We start from the raw sequence: 20,801 nt of genomic DNA, 5'->3' as shown, positions 1-20,801 counted from the left end.
ACAAGAAAATAACCCAAATTTGTCCTTACAGCTTGTACCCTCATCAACCATCTATGTCACCTCCTCAAAAACCCAATCAAATTCATAAGATGTGACCCGTTTGGCACACAGCCCCACTGTCTCTGATATGACCATGCCTTTCCAAATATGCATCAATCCTATCCCCAATTATTCAGTACAATAGCTTCCTGGACACTGATAATAAGTGTTCTTCTCACAATAGCTGTCATTGTCTGACACCACTGTCAACACTCTTTCCAAATGTCTTCATTTTACCAGTCCTCGCTGCGTCCAATGGGCCTGACGCACACCACTTCTCTAAATATAGGCATCCCATCAAAGTATAAGGAAAGATGTTAGCCAACACCTAACGAATTTCACTGGGTCTCAGGAACTCAATCTCAGAATGAATGGTAGGCTGTATAGTAGCAGCTGCAATATTCACAGATTAAAGCAAAGCAGAACTTTAGCCAGATGAGAGTGGGGAGCTTGGATCAAGAGTTTTGATGCTGATGGTCAGGAGGCGAGTCACACACATGGCTAGTTCATTTAAAATGTTGACCTGCCTAATCTTACTGCTTAATAGGATTGAGAGTCTGGTTTCAGCAACTTCATTATAGATACAAGATTTAGGCTCTGCCTTGTCGTATATTGGTACATCAATCATACTAATCTCCTAACTCCCATGCTTCTTCACTGCTTACAAGAAGAATAGAATGCCTTAAGCTTGTTTTCCGAACAGTTGCTCCAGACTTTTAATATGCAATATGTTTCATACATTTTCTATAACACCTTCTTGAGGACACACTTTATGATGTTACTATGGTATCATGAACTATTCTTCTTAACTGAAAATGGCTTTACAATATATCACTTTGTTCATCTGAACAGTAGGTGCTGAACTACATCTCTCACATTACTCTGCTTTGATGCTTAGCTTGCATCTTCTTAAAATTGTCTAAGAATATTTTATTTACAGGAATTTAATCAATCACTCTACAGCTCATCTGTAAAGATATATTTTAGACCCATGCTACAACTAGACTCTCTTTGTTCTCAGTAGGCCATGGTGTGCTTGTCAACTTGTTTTCTATAATCAACCAAGAGCTCATGTTCATGCTCGAGTTGGGAGGAAATTCGGCAGCACTAAAGGTTGATAGAATGGGAAGAGAAGGTGGGAGAGTGATCAGGGCCAGAATGGGTCGAGAGGGTACAAAAGGGAATCCTGTGCAATTTGTTAAGCCCTGTTGTGTACGGCATGCTACCATGCATCAGGATGGGAATCAGACTACTTATTTACGATCTTGATGCCAATTATATGTACCAAACTGCTTTGCTTTCAGTGAAATGTATTTTAAATGCAGTTATTTTTCAGCAGACATATTGTTCACAGCAAAATCTCACTAAATTAGTATTCTCTATTTTAGTACAACTCATTGAGGGATACAATTAATCGGGAAGTGAGAAGAAAATTGCTCTACTTGCGCTAATATTAATCTCAGCCCAAACCTTGGTCATATTGGACCTGAAAGATGGTGTGAAGCATTTAAGTACTGTAAGCACATTATTCGTGAAATAAAAAAAAGGAAAAGCTGAAAATGTCAGAAATAGAGTTAAAAACCAAAAGTGCTAAAAATACTCAGCAAGTCAGATATAACTCGCCCAGAATAAAACAGAGTTTACATTGAAATTCAATCATCTTTCAACAGAAGCCTTCATCCTTTCTCTCCAGATGTTATCTGATCTGCTGAGTAACTGCAGCACTTTTTGTTCTTAGTTCAGGGAATGGGATGGCTTTGAAGGTACAGCAGCATGGTGAAACCTAATCATTTGCAGGAAAAGCTGTAAGATGGAATATGTTCAGAGCACCTCAAAACATCAGCAGGAAAATTTAATTAACAGGGGATCTTCATAGGGTTCCAGCAGCAAGCTTCTGAGAAAGGGTTAGGCCTGCCAAGGTTAGTTTTTCCAGGGATTCCTCAAAGAGAATGGATTTCTTGTTTAATGATTGATCTGATCCTGATATTTTTGAACATGATGATTTGAATTTGCAAAGCTATAGGAGTTGCTGGGAGAACAGGACTATTAGGATCGCTCCTGCTCTTTCATTGGTTATAGATAGACTAGTTTGGTCAAATGACTTCTTTCCATGATAAAAACCAGTTTCTGATGATTCAGACAGATATAATCATGACTCAAAACACATCTTTAAACCATTTGGATTTGTTTTTTTGTGAAAATTTGCTGTTCATATGGGATGGCTAGTCATGAAATAAAAACTGAATGACTTGCCTAGTAAGTTTTGTGGGGACTGTTGACTGTTGAATAAAGTATTTGTTTGTCAATTTTTGGATGCTCAAATCAATCAAAACAAATAATATAGGATATTCAGGATTAAATATGGCACCTTCAATATATGAAAGATCTATGTGTGGATGCAAACATAAAATTGTCACCCTATTTATTTTTAAAAGAAAATTACAGACCCTTACTAATTACAGGAATACTTATCTCAATATATTGATGAAGAAAATATCTTGAAATTTGACTCTCACTATTTAAAATGTGATGCAATATGTCTGCTGTTTTAATTGAGTTCCCAAAATAATTTATTGTACCGTACACGGTACGTCAAGTGTGAAAGGAAGACACACACACGAGGAGACGAAATTGAAGACTGATTTATTGCGCTGGCAGCTCTGCTTATATGGGCCCCTGGCACTGACGTCAGGGTCCCATGTCATCAGAGTGATGATCTCGGGTTGGCCAGAGTTCCTGCCAGAGTTCTCTGTCTTCCTGCCGTACAGAGGTCACCTGGGACGATAGCCGGGGTCCACCCCCCCCGCCCCAGATCGTGCGGTCACCGTGTTCGTCGGTTATTTTTCAGGCTGGTTCGCGTCGCCGTACGTGGGCCGCTACTATCAATAATGGATTGCAGGATATTATTTGTTTATTATTCTTTTTATTCAATATTTAAGGCATCAGTGACTTAAAATTAATATTTAATAAGATCTTGGTGACCACAGAAGAAAGACAAACCTCTTCAAGTTACTGGTGTTATCTTATGGTATGGTCATAAAAACCTCATGATATTAAAAATTATAAAACTTGATTGTTCTGTCTCAGTTCCTGTTCAATTTTACATATTTAATAGGTTCATAGTCATGGAATAATTCAGGATGGGAACAGACCCTTCCGCTCCTCAAGCACCCATTTACACTAACCCTACACCAGTCCCTAATCCATACTTGTTTTATGTTGCAAATATGTGAAGAAAAGACTTGAGATTTTAAACCAGAAAGTCTGCAGATGCTGGGGGAAGTGCAAGCGATGTCCCTCTCATTTTTAGTAGTCAGTGTGTGCAAAAAATATGATGTTGTACAATTTTTTTTTCCCCTGTGCCAAAGGTGTGTGCGCATTGAATGCTTGTGTAAATGTAAACTTGAAATTACTTCAAGATCATTTTGGCACAGCCTATCTCTCATGGCTAATAAATCTGTATTGGCATGTTTTAATATATTACAAATATGATTGCATTTCAATAAGAATAATTATTTAGTGTTACATTATTTTAGGTAACTAACCTTTTGTGCATGTTTTCATTTCCTTTGTGCACTGGTTGCAAAACGAGTGTGCACGCACATGCGCACGGCTTAGAGGGAACAGTGGGTGCAAAATAAAGAGAAACTCAGTAGGTCACAGCATCCCAGGAATAAAGAGTCACCAAAATTTTGGACCTGCTGAGTTTCTCCAGTGTGTTTGTATATTGCTCAAGGGTCTAGATTTGCTTAGTTTTGGTGCATTGCCTCGAACACCAATTTTTTTTACTCTGATAACTGCTGTGATAACTATGCATGACATTGCCATTCATGACACATATGCAATCAAGGTGTTGAGTCACTCAACAACTAGCAAGTAAAGTACTTAGCAATCCAGCTGTGAAATATTATAATCTTGACTGACTGCGAAGCCAGGATACAATTTGCACAGAGCCTGTTCGTCTGGTCAGCTCTGCAGATGGAACAAAGGCCTCCAGGCTTATTCTTTTCGATGTTAAAGGTCAATCTACTAATGAGCTGAAGGAGTGTTATAAGTTGATACAAAAGAGAGGGTGAACAGAGGAGTGTTTTCTGCTTGGCGTCACTGCTATTTCTGGTTGAATTTAGGCAGTTGGGATTATGACATTTTTTCTTCACTAAAGTTCCTTCAAAAAAAAATGCACCTCAGATACAGTCGTTGTGGGATCCACTTTGGTGTTAATTACTGCCATGCTTTCTGAGTATATACACATAAAGCATGGTAATAAAATGAAAGCTCCTAACTATTGTCTTAATGTGAAAATATAGTCATTTAGAATCTCAATTAAAAAGTAGAAAGAAAATGCCTTTTGCATGTTTTTTAAATCTTTCTTTTTCCATTGAACATTTGTAGCCTTTTTACAGTAAATAAGGGTTGAATCAAAATATGTAGGGCGTGTTTATATGAGAGATGTTGAAGCATTGTTATCAGTAGGTCCTTTCACCCAATGAAAAAGCCTGATTGTAAGGCAGATATTCTCCATGCTTACGTCTGAAGACTTACCTCTGTGAAAGCGCTGACTGCAATCCCTCTACGGGAAGGATCATTGGTGGAGCGCAACATTCCACCGCCTCACATTAATGTACAGCTGCTGCTAGCAGCTGGCTGGCTAGGGGAAGGCTGATGATGTCACACTGACACAGTCAGCAAGCAACCCATCTCCCTTCTCTCTCCCACCCACTCACTCCTCTCCCTCCATGACACTCTCAGGGCAAGGGTGGCCTGCAGGAGCCATCAAGTCAGGAGCTGTTAGGTCAGGTGGCCAGCAGCCAGCTGTCAGATCTGGGGCGCCCAGCAGGGGGCGACAGGAGCAGTCAGGTTGGGGTCGGCCAGAGGAGGCTGTCAGGGGGCAGCTGGTGCGGCCTGTGAAACCCCCACCAGCCGCTCCGGCAACTCACCAGGCCAAAACGCAGCAGAGCAATGACCGTCTTCCTTACCCATAATTCCCCACGCAGCTGGAACCATTCTGGGGAATACAGAATGGTTTCAGCTGTGTGGGAGAATATAGGTAGGGAAGATGGTCATTGCTCTGCCGTGTATTTATGACAGGTGGCGCCATGGCACCAATTGCCCCACTGCCTCAGCTCCGGAAGGCGCTTCGAGGCGCCGCTCAACATGAATGTGACACAAGAGCAGCCTTTTAGGGCTGCCCCATGATAGGTAAGTTTATATTTTTTACTTCCAGTATTTATAGTCGGCCTGCAGGTGGAGGATTGGCATGAAAGGCCCTAGAGTCACAGGATAACATGGCACAGCAGAAGTTCTTTCCAAGAGTTCTGCAGAACAAGGACATCCTGTAGCTAGTTCTTCTCCCTATTTTCAATTGCCCCTTTCACACTTGTAAGTGGTCCCAGGAATTAAAGGCCAATCAGCCAAAAAAAGTCTAGTGTGAAAGCAAAATCTTCTCAATGCTGGCATGAGATGACGTCATCTCACTCCAGGGATAGACTGCCTTGACCCCTAGAACAATCCCTGCCATCTGCAGATGCCAGTGTTGCAATCATGCTTGTGTAGAACCGGGTCATTGCATTCTGGAATAGTCAAGACCCAAGTTTTTGTGAGTGCAGGAATGTGAAGGAAGAAAAGATTAAAATGAAGGTATAAATTTTGCTGTGGGAAATTTCAGCAGGAGAGAGAAAGAGAAAAAATAATTAGCAATAGCAGACAATTTTTAAACAGCGTGGGAAAGTTGGTAGCTCTATAGCGCAAAATTTATAAAGACAGTGGGGGAAAAAAAGCAATGGCAGACCTAATTTCCCAGAATGCCATGTGGTTGAGAAACCCATGAGTGCTCCATGCATGCAGCTGTGCATACAGCCTTTTCTCTGCTGCACAGAAGGGAAGGCAGTTCCACCATTGCTTTTTGCCATAGAATTTATATTGTGCGTGATTGCACTACCAACTTTCCCATGGTCTTTATAAATTGTGTGCTATAGTGCTATCAACTTTCCCACACTATTTAAAAATTGTCCGCCATTGCTATTTATTGCTAGCATTTTCCCACAGTCCCTAATAAAGGTTTATATAGGTTGACAGAATCACAACAGGGGCTGTAAGACTCATACTGTGCAGTATATAAAACTTAATTATGTAATAATTAGGCATGATTAATTTTTTATGAATATCAGATCATAACACTTTGATCAGAATTTGGGCAGGTCCATCATTGGTCGATACATCATGACGCCACCGTTAGAAGATAGAACATTCTTAAACTCAGGGTTGGCTCCTTTCAAGTGTGAATGCATGCAGTGTCCCAGTTAAGAGTGGTCAGGTGTGAACAACAAAAACACCATTCCTATCCTGGGATGCTGATTTAGTGGGACACAAGTGTAAAAGGGGTTAATGATACACCAAGATCTACACAAAATGCTGCTTGCTTGCTGTTATTGAGGGCAGGTTGGAAAGCAATCCCCCCTTAGTATTTCATGCTTTGAGTGCTACAGAAAGAAATAAGATATAAAAAGGATCAGAGAAGGCAGATCAGTAAGATGTGTTGCACCTGCCGAGATGTCATCAGTTATACAAACAAGATTCAGTCCACCTACAGTGGCAGTAACCAAGAGGAATGGACTGAGCAGGTTGTAGAACAACAGGAAGTCAGTTTGTGAGCCACACCATCTGTTGCAAGGACACCTGCAGCCAATCTGCACCATAGAATTGGCACTGTCGGTGGTAGGCAGTGCTCCCCATGCACTTCATTTTTTTGTCTTCCAAATCTAACCATTTAATCCCTGCGCTATCAACTCACCTTCTGACTTCTCATTCGTGAAACTTTTGCAGAACCAGCTATTATCCCCTGCAATACCCAAACATGCTGGAGAAACTCATAGGGCCATGCATCATCCATGGGAATAAAAGGGCAACCAGCATTTTGGGCACTAGCCCTTCATTGGGGAAGTTCTTGTTTAAATATTTTCCCCCTCTCTCTTTCATCATATTTGCTGGACGTCTCTGAACTATTCTTCAATCAATAATCATTGCCATTTATTTGGTATCCTACCAAACCTTAGTACCATCCAAATACACACTTTATAGCCAGTGAAGTAGCTCTGGATAGTTACAGTTGAACTGGAAGCAATGGGCAACCAATTTGTACACAACCTGCCACCACAGATACAATTGTGCAAAAGACCAGAGGATCCATCCTTTGACCTTCCAAGAGAACAGAGTGGGTTCCATGATGGAGGAAAGCAGGTTCCTATTCTATTCAGTCACCATTCTGTCACTGTACCCTTGAGAGCATACTTACTTATGGCATCTCAGTGTGGTATGGCAATTATCTCGTATCAGACTGTGAAGCATTTCAGTGGGTGGTGAAAACTGCCCATCTGATTATCAGCATCCAATTGTCTACCATTGAGAACATTTATCAGAAACGCTGCCTGGACAGGGTGAAAGCATTATCAAGGATGGATCTCACCCAAACGATGGATTTTTTTACTTTTCAATCCGGAGGGTACTACAGGAATCTTCACTCTCGAACCAGCAGGTTCAAGAAGAGCTTTTTCCCCCCAAGGCTGTGACCCTACTGAGCCTTAAATCACAACACTGAATGGTACTGCACTCACATTGTACTGTCAGTACTTTTATCATTGCTTGCTGAATGCGCTTGTTTTTATTTGCACGTAGTTATTTGTATAGAGCACTATTTTTTAAACTTCTGATTGGGTGCTAATTGTATTTCATTGGCTTTGTATTTTACTTGGGTCAATGACAATAAAGTTAAATCTAATCTAATGTAATTGTTTGCACCGCCTCATCTCTCCCCAGGATGACTGTGGCTTTGCCTCCTCAAACACACTACCTCCCCTTTGGGTCCAAATCTGTGCAGCTTGAACTGGGATTTATTTATTGAAGAGGTAAAGCATACATGAAGATCCAACCTTGCTCTGGTTCATTGAGATTGCTGATAATTTGTTGAGTTGCCGGTCCAGCCTTCCTTTTAACCTCTGTGACAACAATAACAATAATTTTACCATGTGTTAATCATTGCCCACAGTTTGTCAGCATTTTCCAGCACCTTGCATTAAAATGGATGTATTCCAACCTTCCATTCCTCCCATCTGCCTGAAGATTTTTCCTTCTCTGTTTCTGGCCCATATTGTACTCTTACACTTGCATTGGGAAGGGTTATGGCTGTCACATGACAGCAGTGCCCAACCTAGTCAGAGGACAAACCCGCTGCCAATTAAAGTTTGGCTCCACCCCATCCATTAGTGCACACCTTCTATCCATGTAAATTACCTGGACTGGACTCTCCAGCCTGCCTGTACTTGGCCTTGGGCCATTGGCTGTTGTAATTAGATAATCCACCTAACACTGAGCCAATTATCCTGCCAATGAGCTGGGTTGGACCCTCCAGCACTATAAAGGTGCCATGTGTTCTTTGTTCTCACTTTTTGCCAGCTTGGGACCACCCTGCTTTACTCTGGGCCTAGAATGTGGAAGGGCATTGTAGAAACTGTTGGTAATATGTGCATTGTTTAACAATGTCGAGGAGGGGGTGCCCGAGGAGCCTAGATCCCACAAGCACTCTGCCCCTTATGCACCCAAACCCCTGCACACTCGACCCATCACTACCACAGAGAGGAGGAGGTGGATGGGATGACCAAGCTACAGAGGGGCATGCTTATGGTCACTCCTAGACCACAGAAAACCAGGATTTCTCCACAAAGGAGCTGACTCAGCTGGCAGATCGGTATCACCAATGGCTGAGTGGGCACCTGGCCGCATGGCTGCTCTGGCTGTGGGATGAGGGGGCCCCCAACTTAGCCTCTCTTATCAAGAGGCAAGCACCCTGGGGAGCCTTTCTGACCAACGAAGCATCAACAATGCCATTCAGGGACCACAGCCAGAGATCCGGGAAAGCACTACCTGGGATCGGGTAGTGACCACGATGAGAGTACGGTACCCGCTCTCCTGGAGTTGGATCTGCATGGGCACCTGCAATGGGGTACAGTCAGTGAGGGCATCCAGTGGACTCTGGTTAATAGCATCTACCCAGGAGCCTGCGACCATAATTTTTTAGAAGATACACAAGGGACCAGCATGCTAGCAGGATATCTGGTCACCAATTTAAAGTCAGTGGTCCTGCCCCTCATGGCACTGGCTAATGGGAAGGCTGTGAGGGATGCCATCACCCTCCTGGAGGGACTAGAATGCATGCAGCGGAAGGCACCCACCCAGGTCCGTAGGGCAGCAGTAAGGGCTGGAAACATATTCCCTCCTTGCTTTACACATAGGCAGCTGTACTTGTATCTGCTGTGTACAGGGGTTGACCGTGCCAACATAGGTGGGATCCTCTCCTCTGCCATTTATGCCCCGTGGAAAGAGCTTTGCAGGGTGAAATCTGGCCAAAGGAAAACCTACAACTACCCTGGGATAAAGCCTAGGGTTGCCCCTGTCTCTGCTTCTCCCTTACTTGAAACAATATCTGCTGCCCTCAAGGCTGAGTTCAGAGACCTGCTGAAACAGGAACTATCCCATCTGCACCAGCAGGAACCCTCACCCCTGACGTGTCAGACCCCCACCACCCTCCTATAGGATGAAGGCCAGGCCCCCTGACCCATTTGTTCTATTGCCCACTCTTGCCTGGGGACCTGAGGGCACATGTACCTTTAACAGATTCTAGGGATCTGTGGTTTAAAGGAACAGTGGCTAACAGGGGCAAGTTTACGTTCCGGTTGCATGGGCTACAATTGTAGTGGAGACAGGCAAAGGAGAACCAGTTGTAGTCCTCCCTCCCTCCAAGATTATCTGTAGCCCTCAGGACAGACCCTGCAACAAGAATGCTTTGTCTTCTGTTCCTCTCCATTTCAACTCACAAGATCAATTTGCAGTTACTTAGGATAAAAGACAAGATACATTCTATAGTCCCACTACCTGCCACAGTTTCACCTCCTGCGATGCACAACCTCCCAGAGGTGTCAATTGTCCATTCTTCCATTGTTTCAGAGGCCCTTCACATACTCATCTCCCCCCTCAGGAATCGGGGCTGGCTGAGTAATATTGAAAAGGTCCAGTGCCCCAGGCAGAATATCCTGTTTCTGGGAATACAATGGTGCTTAGTCTGAAACTGCCAAGAATGAAACTTTGAATTTTGCCATCCTATCAAATAAAGCAGATGCCCAGAGCATTGTGGATCTCCTAAGTTATTGGCAGAAGCACATACCTCACTTTACCATGCTGTTTAAACCACCCCATAGGGTCTCCTGTTAGAAAACCACATTCCTATGGGGACCAGAACAATAGGCCATTTATGACACAGCAAAGCAAGCTGTTGAACAAGCACTGCCACTCACCCCCCCCCCCCCCACCCCCAACCTCCAGGCAGGTATTCCTTTTAAATTACAGATCTCGGCCAGTGAGGCAGTCGCTGGGTGGAACCTCTGGCAGAAAATGCGAGGGTGCAAAGTCCCGCTAGGCTTCTGGACAAAATTTCTGCCTGGTGCTGCCACTCGCTACGATCCATTTGATAGTGGGGCATCAGCCAACAGTTTCCTCAGGGTCGCTTATGATTTTGCTAGCACCTGTACTGTGACGCTGAACTGACTACTGACTGATCAGTAGTTTGCCATGTATTATGCAAAATAGTTTCAGCAAGAGAACAGCTGTTGCTATGGAAACTTTATCACTGGACATTCTAACTTAGAAAGCTTTTGCAATGGATTTTTTTTAATGGCACCCTTAGCTGTGGTTTTTACTATGCATAATGTGCACACGCAGAAGAACTGAACATACAATTTATAGATACATAATCGCAGTCTGTGGATGCAAAGTTACAGTTTGTAAGTTAACCTGCATTGATCAGACCAGGAAACATTGTATATATTTTGTTTCACAATGACAGCATCACCCTAGAACTCCCATTAACAGGGAGGGGTGGGGGCTGTGGAAGCTTTTATTTAAAGAAACTAAAATGGCTAACTTTCTGTCCTGACTCCTCCTGGCTATCGTTACAGGGATCCAACACAGGCACTTGGGGCACCAATTGAAAGAGAACACGTGGAAATGGCATCCTATTGTCAAACGTCTGCCCAGAAAAACGGGCACCCCCAGGTACACCCTGGATGTATGCCTGCCCCCTGCCTCACCATGGAATAGCATGGTGAGAGGCATCTAGGCTCTGTGCATAGGGAGTACCCAAGCATGAGGCCAAAGCGCAGGATGCGCAAGACAAGAGAGGGCTCTGGCACCTGATGGATGACCTTGCACTGCCTGCTCACAGACGTTGGTGGTAAGGGTGCTCAAATTTGCCAGCTAAGCCGGAGATACCAGGTTTCTGAGTTGGTGACCAAACAAATTCCTTTTTCTACCCTCCTCTCTGACACTGGGGAGCAGCTCCCACTGCACCCTGCCCCATCGCTAACACAGTGTCCCTGTTTGGTCAGGGGTGGGGGGCTGGTGAGGTATTACCATTGAATTTGACTATATGCCTTGTCCAGCATTCAGAAGACAATATTGACCCACTTGATTAGTATTGTTTTTAAGCATGTCTTTTTGTTTTTTCTTAGAACATATGCATAGAGTTATTGATTGTTTCATGATTGATGAGTGGTGTGACTTCAGAGGGGTGGATTGTATTGGGAAGGGTTGTGCCTTCCCCCTACATAGTTGGAGGGCACACCAGCTGCCAATCAAGGTTTGATTCCACCCTACGCAATAGAGCACACCTTGCTGTTTACCCATGTAAATTACCTGGACTGGCCTCTCCAGCATGCTTGTAATTGGCCTTGGGCCATTGGCTGTTATAACTGGATTGACCCTGCTAATGAGTTGGGCTAGACCCTCCAGTACTATAAAGGTGCCATATGTTCTTTGTTCTCCCTTTTTGTCAGCTTTACTCCAGGCCTAGAAAGGTGGAGGGGCACTGGAAAAACTGTTGACAAGATGTGCGCTGTTAAAAGGGTTGGGAGCATTTAATTAGTGTCCCTTGTAGCATAAAGCTGTGCCTGCACTGAGTCAAGGGATGATGGGGCATTGTAGTATTTTTTCCTTGATCATTGTCTGTACCAGTTCATTGTGTGTGTCTGTGTGTATTTTTTCCCCATGCTATTTTCCCACATTCATTATTAATTGTCTGCTATTACTGCTATTACTTTCCCATGGCTGCTGTAAACCTTGTGTGTGTGTGTGTGTGTGTGTGTGTGTGTGTGTGTGTGAGTGTGTGTGTGTGTGTGCGCGCACGCGCACACGCTGCATCTTTACCATTTCCAACACTTCTGTAAATAAAATCCTTCCAGACCAAAACTGTGTTCAGAGTCCTTCCCTTTGAGAGCTACTAAACCTGTTTCCTCTACTAAGTTTCTGTGAACTCTCCCCAAGACCTCTAGCAAATGCATCTGCAAGAATGTTGGATGTGTTCTGATTTAGGTACAAGCTGTGTGAACTGTTCTGGTCCCACCTATTCCTTTTTAAAAAAACTTTATTTAATATTTTCAAAACAAAAACTTTTATAAAATCATTAATATTAAAATGAGAACTACAACTATCCCACCCCTCCCCCCACCCTCAACAGATCCCACAAGAGAAGCATTAAAAAATAGGGAAAAAATACATACAACAATTTAAGATATTACTAAATTCATACATTTCAAATAAGGCGACCACATCTTAACAAAAAAAATCATAATTATCATGCAAATTATATGTTATTTTCTCCATATAAATACAGGAACTCAACTCATTATGCCAACAATTTATATTTATCTCAACTTCATCTTTCCAAGAAGTCGTGACACATTTACGCACTAACGTCAATGCTAAACATAAAATTGCTGTCTGAAACTTATCTAACCCCAAGTCCATAAATGGAACAATATAACCCAACAAAAAAAAATTTGGATCTAATAAAAATTGAATTTTAAACAAATTTTGGAAAAAATCCCTAATTTTATACCAAAATGATTGAACTTCATCACAAAGCCAAACAGAATGTAAAAAATGTTCCAACACATGATCTACATCTAAAACACAACTCTGAATTACTAAATCCATATTTTCTAAATTTCTCAGGGGTTAAATATAACTGATGCAAAAAATTATAATTAATCTTACTATATCTTACTTCAAGCAATTTATTCACACCATCAAAACACATCATCTCCCAGTCGGCCTGATTAATATCACAAATTAAATTATTTTCCCATTTAATCCTGGATTTATCTAAATTTATTTTATCCATAGTATCTTGTAACAATGCATACATCTCTGAAATAAAACCCTTATCTGAAAAATGAGAAATCATAAACTCAAATTTTGTTAACTTAGGAATTTTCATTTCTCTTCCAAAATTATCTTTCACTAATGCTCTAATTTGATAATAAACAAACAAAGAATTCACTGAAATTCCAAATTTCTCTCTAAGTTGATTAAATGTTAAAAATTTACCCTCTTCAAAACTATATTCCTTTAATCTGCCAATTTATAAAAAAATCTGTTATTCAATGAAAAAGCAATCAATTTATTTTGATGTATTGAGGTCTGAACCGATATTTTACCTTTTGAGCCTATTAATAAATTCCTTTTGGTCCAAATCCCTAACAAATGTTTCAAAATCGGTACATTTTATCTCTGTAATAAAACAGAATTCGATTCAAATACAAATTGATGTGGACAAGGTTCCAATATACCAGCCAATTCTACCCTAGCCCAACTAGGGGAGCCACAAAACATCTAACATATGATTAATAAATCTTAATTGAGCTGCTTCATAATAATTTTTAAAATGGGATCATTGCAAACCTCCAAAAGAATATTTCATTACTCTAGCTAATTTCCCCTTCCATAGAAATTCTCAAACTACTTTATTTAAGTCTTGAAAAAAATATTTCAAAAGAGAACAAGGAATTGATTGAAAAAGATATTGAATTTGTGGAAAGATATTCATCTTAATACAGTTTACTCGACCTATTGATGACAAAACTATATCCTTCCATTTAATCAAATCAGTTTTAATCTTTCTCATTAATGATATATAATTTAAATTATACAACGATTGAATATTTACATCAATCATTATCCCTAAATACTTAATTTTATCAGTCCAACGGAGTTATTTGTCTACACTGGTCTTAGTTTCCTTCAGAAATTAGTAATATTTCACTTTTATCCCAGTTCACTTTATATCCTAATAATTTACCACATTGTTCTATACCTTCTTGCAAGTAAATTAAAGATCATTCCAGATTAGTTGAATATATCAAAGCATCATCAGCAAATAGATTAATCTTATACTCATCATCTGCTATTCTCATTCCTCTAATATTCTCATTCTGCCTAATAGCTTGAGCTAATGGTTCAGTGACCAACCCAAAGAGAGCTGGCAACAGAGGACAGCCTTGACGAGTTCAACGTGATAAATTAAAGAAAGAAGAGGTTTGACCATTTGTCGCCACCCTAGCTACAGGATTATTATATAATGCCTTCACCTAAACAATAAAAAAGGGTCCAAACTTATATTTCTCCAAGACTTTAAATAAAAATTTCCATTCAACCCTATCAAAGGCTTTTTCAGCACCTAATGCAACTACCATTGATAGGTTAGGTTGCTGACATGAAGTGTTGATCAATGAAATCACTCTAAGAATATTATCAGAAGCAAGGTCCCACCTATTCCTGAAACCATATTGGTGACCAAGACATCCAAAGCCCTTTAACCTGCACCATCTCTCCAGCCACACATTCATTTGACCTAACATTCAGTTCATATACTTCGTAGCCTGTGGCATCGAGAGCAATCAGGAGTTTACAACTTCTGAGCCTCTTCTTTTCAAATCTGCTACCTACCTGCCTAATTTCATTTGCAGCACACAGGTTCAAATGGAAGACCTACAAGGCAGTGTGGGGTTGATGTTTGTCATCAAATATGGAATAGATTTCCCACCAATTTGGTGCCATCATTTTATTTTCCTTGTAGCTGGTAAATGTCACTTTTGACAATGCAACTCCTTCAATAGAGAGAGCAACGTTGAAACTAGCCCAAACTTCCTCTGGTTATACTGGTCTTCATAAATCTATAACACTACATGTCTGTAGCACATTATCTCTTGATCCTGCTATACATGTCTCTGCAAATTTGCATGGCTTTGTCATATCCTCTATCCAAGGTCAAGGAGAATAATTCCCAGTCCTTGACTGGAGAGCGGTTGTGATGTTGAATATGCCTTGATGCATTTTAGATTGTGATGTGTAGTTAATGGTCATGTAAAGCTGTCTGAATGTGCTGGAGGCCACAAGTTCAACATTTCTGATGAGTTTCATTATCAATAGGCGCTTTCAAGTTGCAGCACCCGGGAAGCCCTCCTGGGACCTGGGTGAGATTATTAGGTAGCGTGGTCCTCCTCTGTGGCAGCAGGCGACTGATCACTGTAACTTCATCCTAGGAGCTGCACACATTACCAGACTATAAGATGATTAAATAAGGAAATTCATGGCTTCATGGCCGGAGCCCTTGTTGCTCTCCTCTTTCGGCCTTTTCGCAGGCACGTGAATGAGTAAAAAAAGAAACAGGAAAAGTGACAAGCACTTGCGTGAGGTGTACAGCAGGGGTCAAGGGGGCACAGTGGCCCTTACGGTGTGGGGGGGGGAGGATTTGGGGGTCAGTGCCCCCATTTGGAAAACTTTTAAAAATGTACACACAAAATTACCTGTTTAAAGCCATTAAAAAAAACTAGTTATTTTAAACAAAATCAATAGATTCTTTTTTTTACAGAGAGTACAGTATATCAGACAGACAGACACTACCATCTATACCCAGACTCTAAGCACCTTCCACATCACCAGACAGTACCTGCGTGACCAATGCTCAAACCTATGCCCATAATTAGCACCCAGCATGCCAAGCAGTATCCTTGCCAACTTGCCCCAAGCAGTAACCAGTTCAGCCGGAGCTCACCGGAGCACCTCTGTGTAAAAACAAAACCCTAAAGGCAAAATAAACATATAGGGTATTTTAACTAATGGGAAATTTAACAGTGGATGTTGAGGTGGGGATGGGGAGAGGAGTTACGGTGAGATTGTGGGTGAACGGGGGCTTTAATCTGCTGTGGGATTTTAATGTGGATTTTGCACATTGTCTAATAGACTGTGTCAGGACAATGAGTCCACACAGACAGGTGCAATGGACTGGGATTAAAAGTGTGAAAAGAAATCGAGGACAACACCATTCAAATCTGCTCTTTACCTTCAAATATGAAATTCAGGATGAATTTTATAATATATACATGTCCTGTGTCACATTCAGCCAAAAGGCTCTTTTCCTTCTTTTAGCCTGACATCCAGAGGAGGTGATTGTTTTACTGAGGAACAGAAAAGTAATCTCCAAATAGGTTCTGCTTATATCATACATCGTATATTCGTACATAATGATAAGCAGGGTCACCAGGTAAGCATGTGGTAGCTTTATTGGGTATTTATTTTGTTAAATTACAATCATTGTCTCCAACATGCTAGATTCTGGTAAAATGACTCTGTCTTTGATTAACTTGATCTTTGTTTTACTTTCTCCGCCCCCATTCAAATAGGTCTTGTGTCCGGTCGAGTGAGCCCTCTTACCAAGTGGCTCTTATTTCTCTGCAGGTTACCGTCCATGTCACTGGGCTATTTGACAGGCGTCGCAACCCAAGCCTGCACCACCCACCACCATTGAGTCGCTGTGAATTCCTAGGCTGGCTACTCCTGGGGAAGGGGTAGGGGAGGACCACATGGTTGGGAACACACAAGAGATTTGTACCTGAGTCTTTGAGCTTGGCGCTGTGCTATTAGGCCCTTTCATGTCAGGTCTCCACCTGCAGAGGGAAAACATAAGCTTACCTTTCATGGAGCACCCCTAAAAGGCTGCTCCTGTGTCACATTCATATTGAGCAGTGCCTTGTAGCGCCCTCCGGAGCTGATGGAGGTGGATCAACTGGTGCCATAGCCCCACTCGTCATCAATACACAGCAGAGCAATGGCCGTCTTCCCTATTCATAAAACCCCACGCAGCTAGAACTGCTTTGTGTTTCCCAGAACAGTTCTAGCTGAGTGTGGAATTCTGGGTAGGGAAGGCAGTCATTGCTCTGCTGTATTTTGAGCCGCAGAGAGCGGCCCGCTGAGGTGCCAGATCATCCGGCGGGGCTGTCACAGCCTGCACTGGCCAGCCCCTGACAGTTCCTGCCCTGACGGCCCCCACCGGCCGCTCCTGGGCCTGACGATGGGGATCATGGAGGGAAAGGGGTGAGTGAGTGGGCGAGAGATGGATTACTGGCTGACGGTGTCATTGCCAGGTCATCAGCCCGCCCTTAGCCAGCTGCTTGCAGCGGCTGTATTTTCATGTGAGGCAGTGGAGCGATCCTTCCTGGAGAGGGATTGCATTTGGTGCCTTGGAGCCAGCTAGCCATAGAGTTAAGTCTCCCGACGTAAGGGCGGAGAATCTCTGCCTTTAGAGTCGGGTTTCTTCACTGCATGAAAGGGCTTATTGTCTGTTGTTAGTCCACATACACAGCAACATCCTCACTCCTCTACCCAAAACTTACTCCCTACAATACATTCAGTGCCGATCTCACCTTTACTGGCAAACAGGTCCACCGCTCTTGGGGTGAAAATGCAGAAATCATTTAAAAGCATGGAAAATCAATTTTAAAAAACACAGAAAATTCACATGCCCGCTTTCGGCTGAACTGCTGCAGTTTGTTTTCTGGCCTTCTGCTAAATCTGCAGTTTGTCATTTTGGCATCCATTTACCTCACAGTTCCTATTCATATAAGAGTATTTTAGAAGGGACAATTCTCTCAATCCTCCTGCCATCCACTCGAGATCCCCCCCATACAAAGCACAGATAGTGCAGCTCATCTTGCTAGAATTAATATATTTTCTATGTTTGGTTGACAGAGAGAGCAAGGTGGATTGAATCAAGGCCATTTTCTGTGTATGGATTGACTTTTTAATATTCATTTTTCAGGAACTAGATATTGTTTACCCTTCCCTAATTGCCCATGAGAAGGCATGATCCCCTGCAGTATTCTCTCAATGCTGCTACATAGGGAGTTCCAGGATTGATGGTAAAGGTTTTAATTGTATACAACCTGGAGAGGATGCTTGCCTGCTGCTGCCTTCTTGGTGATCATGGTCTTGGGTTTAGAACGTGCTGTCAGACAAGCCTTGGCTAATTAACTGCAGTGCATTTTGTAAATGATACACATTGCAGCCAATGTGTAGTAGCAGAAGCGGCAAAGGGAGTGAATATTTACAATGGGTAATTGGATGGCAAACAAGAGAGCTGCTCAGACCTGCTTGTAAGCTTTTACTGAGAGTTGTTGGAAGTGCGTTCATTCAGGCAAGTGAGAATATTTCTTCACACTCTGACATATGCCTGATGGTGAAAAGACTTTTGATTTTTTAGATTGAATTTGCGTGCATTTACCAGTCAGAAGAATGTCTGATGTCTCAGCATTGATCGCTCACACATCAACACTCAAAACTCAAAATCTCCATTTCCTTACGTGGGTTTAGGCAGAATACTGGAAGTGCGGTCATTAAAGAGGTGGGATTTGCAAAGTGCCTCATTGATACGTGCTATTCATTACCCATTGTTCACAGAATGCCTGCAGTTAACTTTAGACTGCAGGCGTTCCGGGAAATTTACTAGGGGTCTGCGAGGTAAAATATAGGAACGGGAATGGCACTCTCATTCCCATTCCGACCTTTTTACACAGCATGCGTTCCAGGAAAATGGCATTAATTTTGTGGAACACAGCGACTGTGTAAAAAACCATATTTGGGGTATCACATTCACTCCCCTCAGAATAGCTTGCCTGTGACCAGCTCTTGATATTTATCTTGCCAGTTCCATTGATGTTCTAATCAATAGTGGGCCCCAGGATGTTGGATAGCCTGGCATTTATCTGGAACAAATATTTCTTGCAATTTAGCCTGCCTGTTTTCCATATCTTGAACATGGTGCAATTCATTTTGATGATTTCTGTGAAAAGTGTAACAATTGTTCCATCCAGATTTGTCACAAAATTTTGATCAATTGTATCAGTGAAAGAGAAAACAATTTTTGGGAATCTAATAGCTGGGCCTCTCTCCAGTCCTTCACTAACCCAATGCCATAATATAACTCAGATTTCATGTAATGTTATCTCTGGCATCTTATTGGGTATCTCTGGAAATAATATTGAGGGATATCCTCTCATCTAGCTTTCTAGTGACCTCTAAACATAACTCAGACAGATAGTGAGGAATGATAGGGAAATGATAGGCACCCTCCAACCAGATGGTATTAATGTTGACTTCTCCGGTTTCCATAATACCTCCCTTTCTCATGTATGGTTTTTAGTCTGCAGGCACGTAACGGGACAATCAAAGTATTTGGCTGCCATACGGGCAGTCTAAAAAGGAATGTGCAGGAATTTTGAGTCAATTCCTGCTCTGCGATTTATCCTGCAGGACACCTACAACATTTTGGAGGAAGCCTGCAGTGTAAATCGTACCGGAAAAATTAATTGGCAGTCATCCACCCTACTGCACGTCCAGCCACTGTTGCACTCAGGTACTTGCAGTCTAAAAAGGCGCCCAGTGTGAATGACCACATGGGCAGTAATTATTTTAATTCTTTCCATGATTTTCCCAACATTGCAGACTAAAAACCATCTCTCCCTCTCCCTCTCCCTTTCCCCCCTCTCCCCCCCCCCCACTCTCTTCTTCCCTTTTTTTTACACTGAAAAGTCACGTTATTGCCGTATACCCAACCTGTCTCTGTCACACAGAAGAAAAGTCGGGTCGGTGAGTACTTTTACACAGCAAGCTGGCTTCCCAAAGCAAAACAGGTGGGACGAGTAGTGCAGGGTCACTTCACATCTGACATACGTACTTTGGCGGATAAATGCCAGGTAAGTTCAAACCCCCCCTCCAAACCGCCTTCAACACCTTCACACAGGTAAATGATGCGCTCAAAAGGCAGATAATATCCAGTTTGAATCCTCTGTGTAAAGGGTGTATCTTTCTCTAAAAATTCTGTAAAAAAAAATTGCACACTTGCCTCCAGAATGCTGGTTTACACAACACTTTTCCACTGCCTTCCTGTGTTTGTCAGAGGGTGAACGTCATATTCATTCTCAGATTCTTATAGGATGCCTGTGGTCAATTTACACTGCAGCTGTTCTGTGAAAATGTGTAGGAGTCTTGGTGGAAAAAATACGGGATGGGGTTTAGCAAATCAATTCCTTCAGGACTTTTTTACACTGCCAGCGGAGCAGAATATTTTGTGCCAATTTTATGCTTCTCAGCAACTGTGTAGAAGTTCCTAATCCCTCTCTTCTTTTTCCTCTACCTCCTTTCCCCCAGCTCTGCTTCCACAGAGCCAAAAGCATCCTCCTCTCCCCCAGTAAATTCTACCCTCTCCTCTCTCCTGTGTGCCATCCATATCGAATTAACACCTTTTGTCTGTTGGTCTGTGCACCGTCCCCCTACCCATTCCTCCCTTCTCCCCAGCTAACCTTGAAGAAGGGTTCGAGCATGAAACATCCGGTATAGATCCAGCACTTCTGTTTTTGCACAAATCATTAACCTTCACTTGCTCTATTGTATGGAAGTGAAACCATGACTTATCCAGTTAAAACTTTCAGATAGGGAACAAAAGGCATAACTTTTTTTAAGCATTAAAAAAAAGCTTGTATTTAGTGAATGCCTCAAATTTAGCTTGGAATGTTGTGCATTTAATAGAGGGATCTTGGAGTTAT

At 42.2% G+C, this 20,801-nt stretch overlaps 1 protein-coding gene and 1 long non-coding RNA gene across 3 annotated transcripts in view; one reads left to right on the top strand and one right to left on the bottom strand.

The window, feature by feature from the left end:
• The window catches only part of LOC138736530 (myelin transcription factor 1-like protein), a 461,086-nt gene that overhangs the window by 289,223 nt on the left and 151,062 nt on the right, over positions 1 to 20,801 (top strand). The gene's annotated exons all lie outside the window — the stretch shown is intronic.
• Positions 7,908 to 10,305, bottom strand: LOC138736531 (uncharacterized). 2 transcript variants are annotated; one of them, XR_011340354.1, is made up of 3 exons: positions 10,253 to 10,305; positions 9,964 to 10,127; positions 7,908 to 8,030 (listed from the first exon to the last, which is right to left on the bottom strand). It is a non-coding gene; the product is annotated as an uncharacterized lncRNA (long non-coding RNA). The 2 variants fall into 2 exon arrangements; XR_011340353.1 differs by lacking the exon at positions 10,253 to 10,305 and having other exon boundaries at positions 9,964 to 10,246.

The sequence above is a fragment of the Narcine bancroftii genome, chromosome 6 (assembly GCF_036971445.1).
Source record: "Narcine bancroftii isolate sNarBan1 chromosome 6, sNarBan1.hap1, whole genome shotgun sequence".
Lineage (NCBI taxonomy): Eukaryota > Metazoa > Chordata > Chondrichthyes > Torpediniformes > Narcinidae > Narcine > Narcine bancroftii.
The sequence above is the reverse complement of the archived record's forward strand: the minus strand, read 5'-3'. Positions and strand labels throughout refer to the sequence as shown.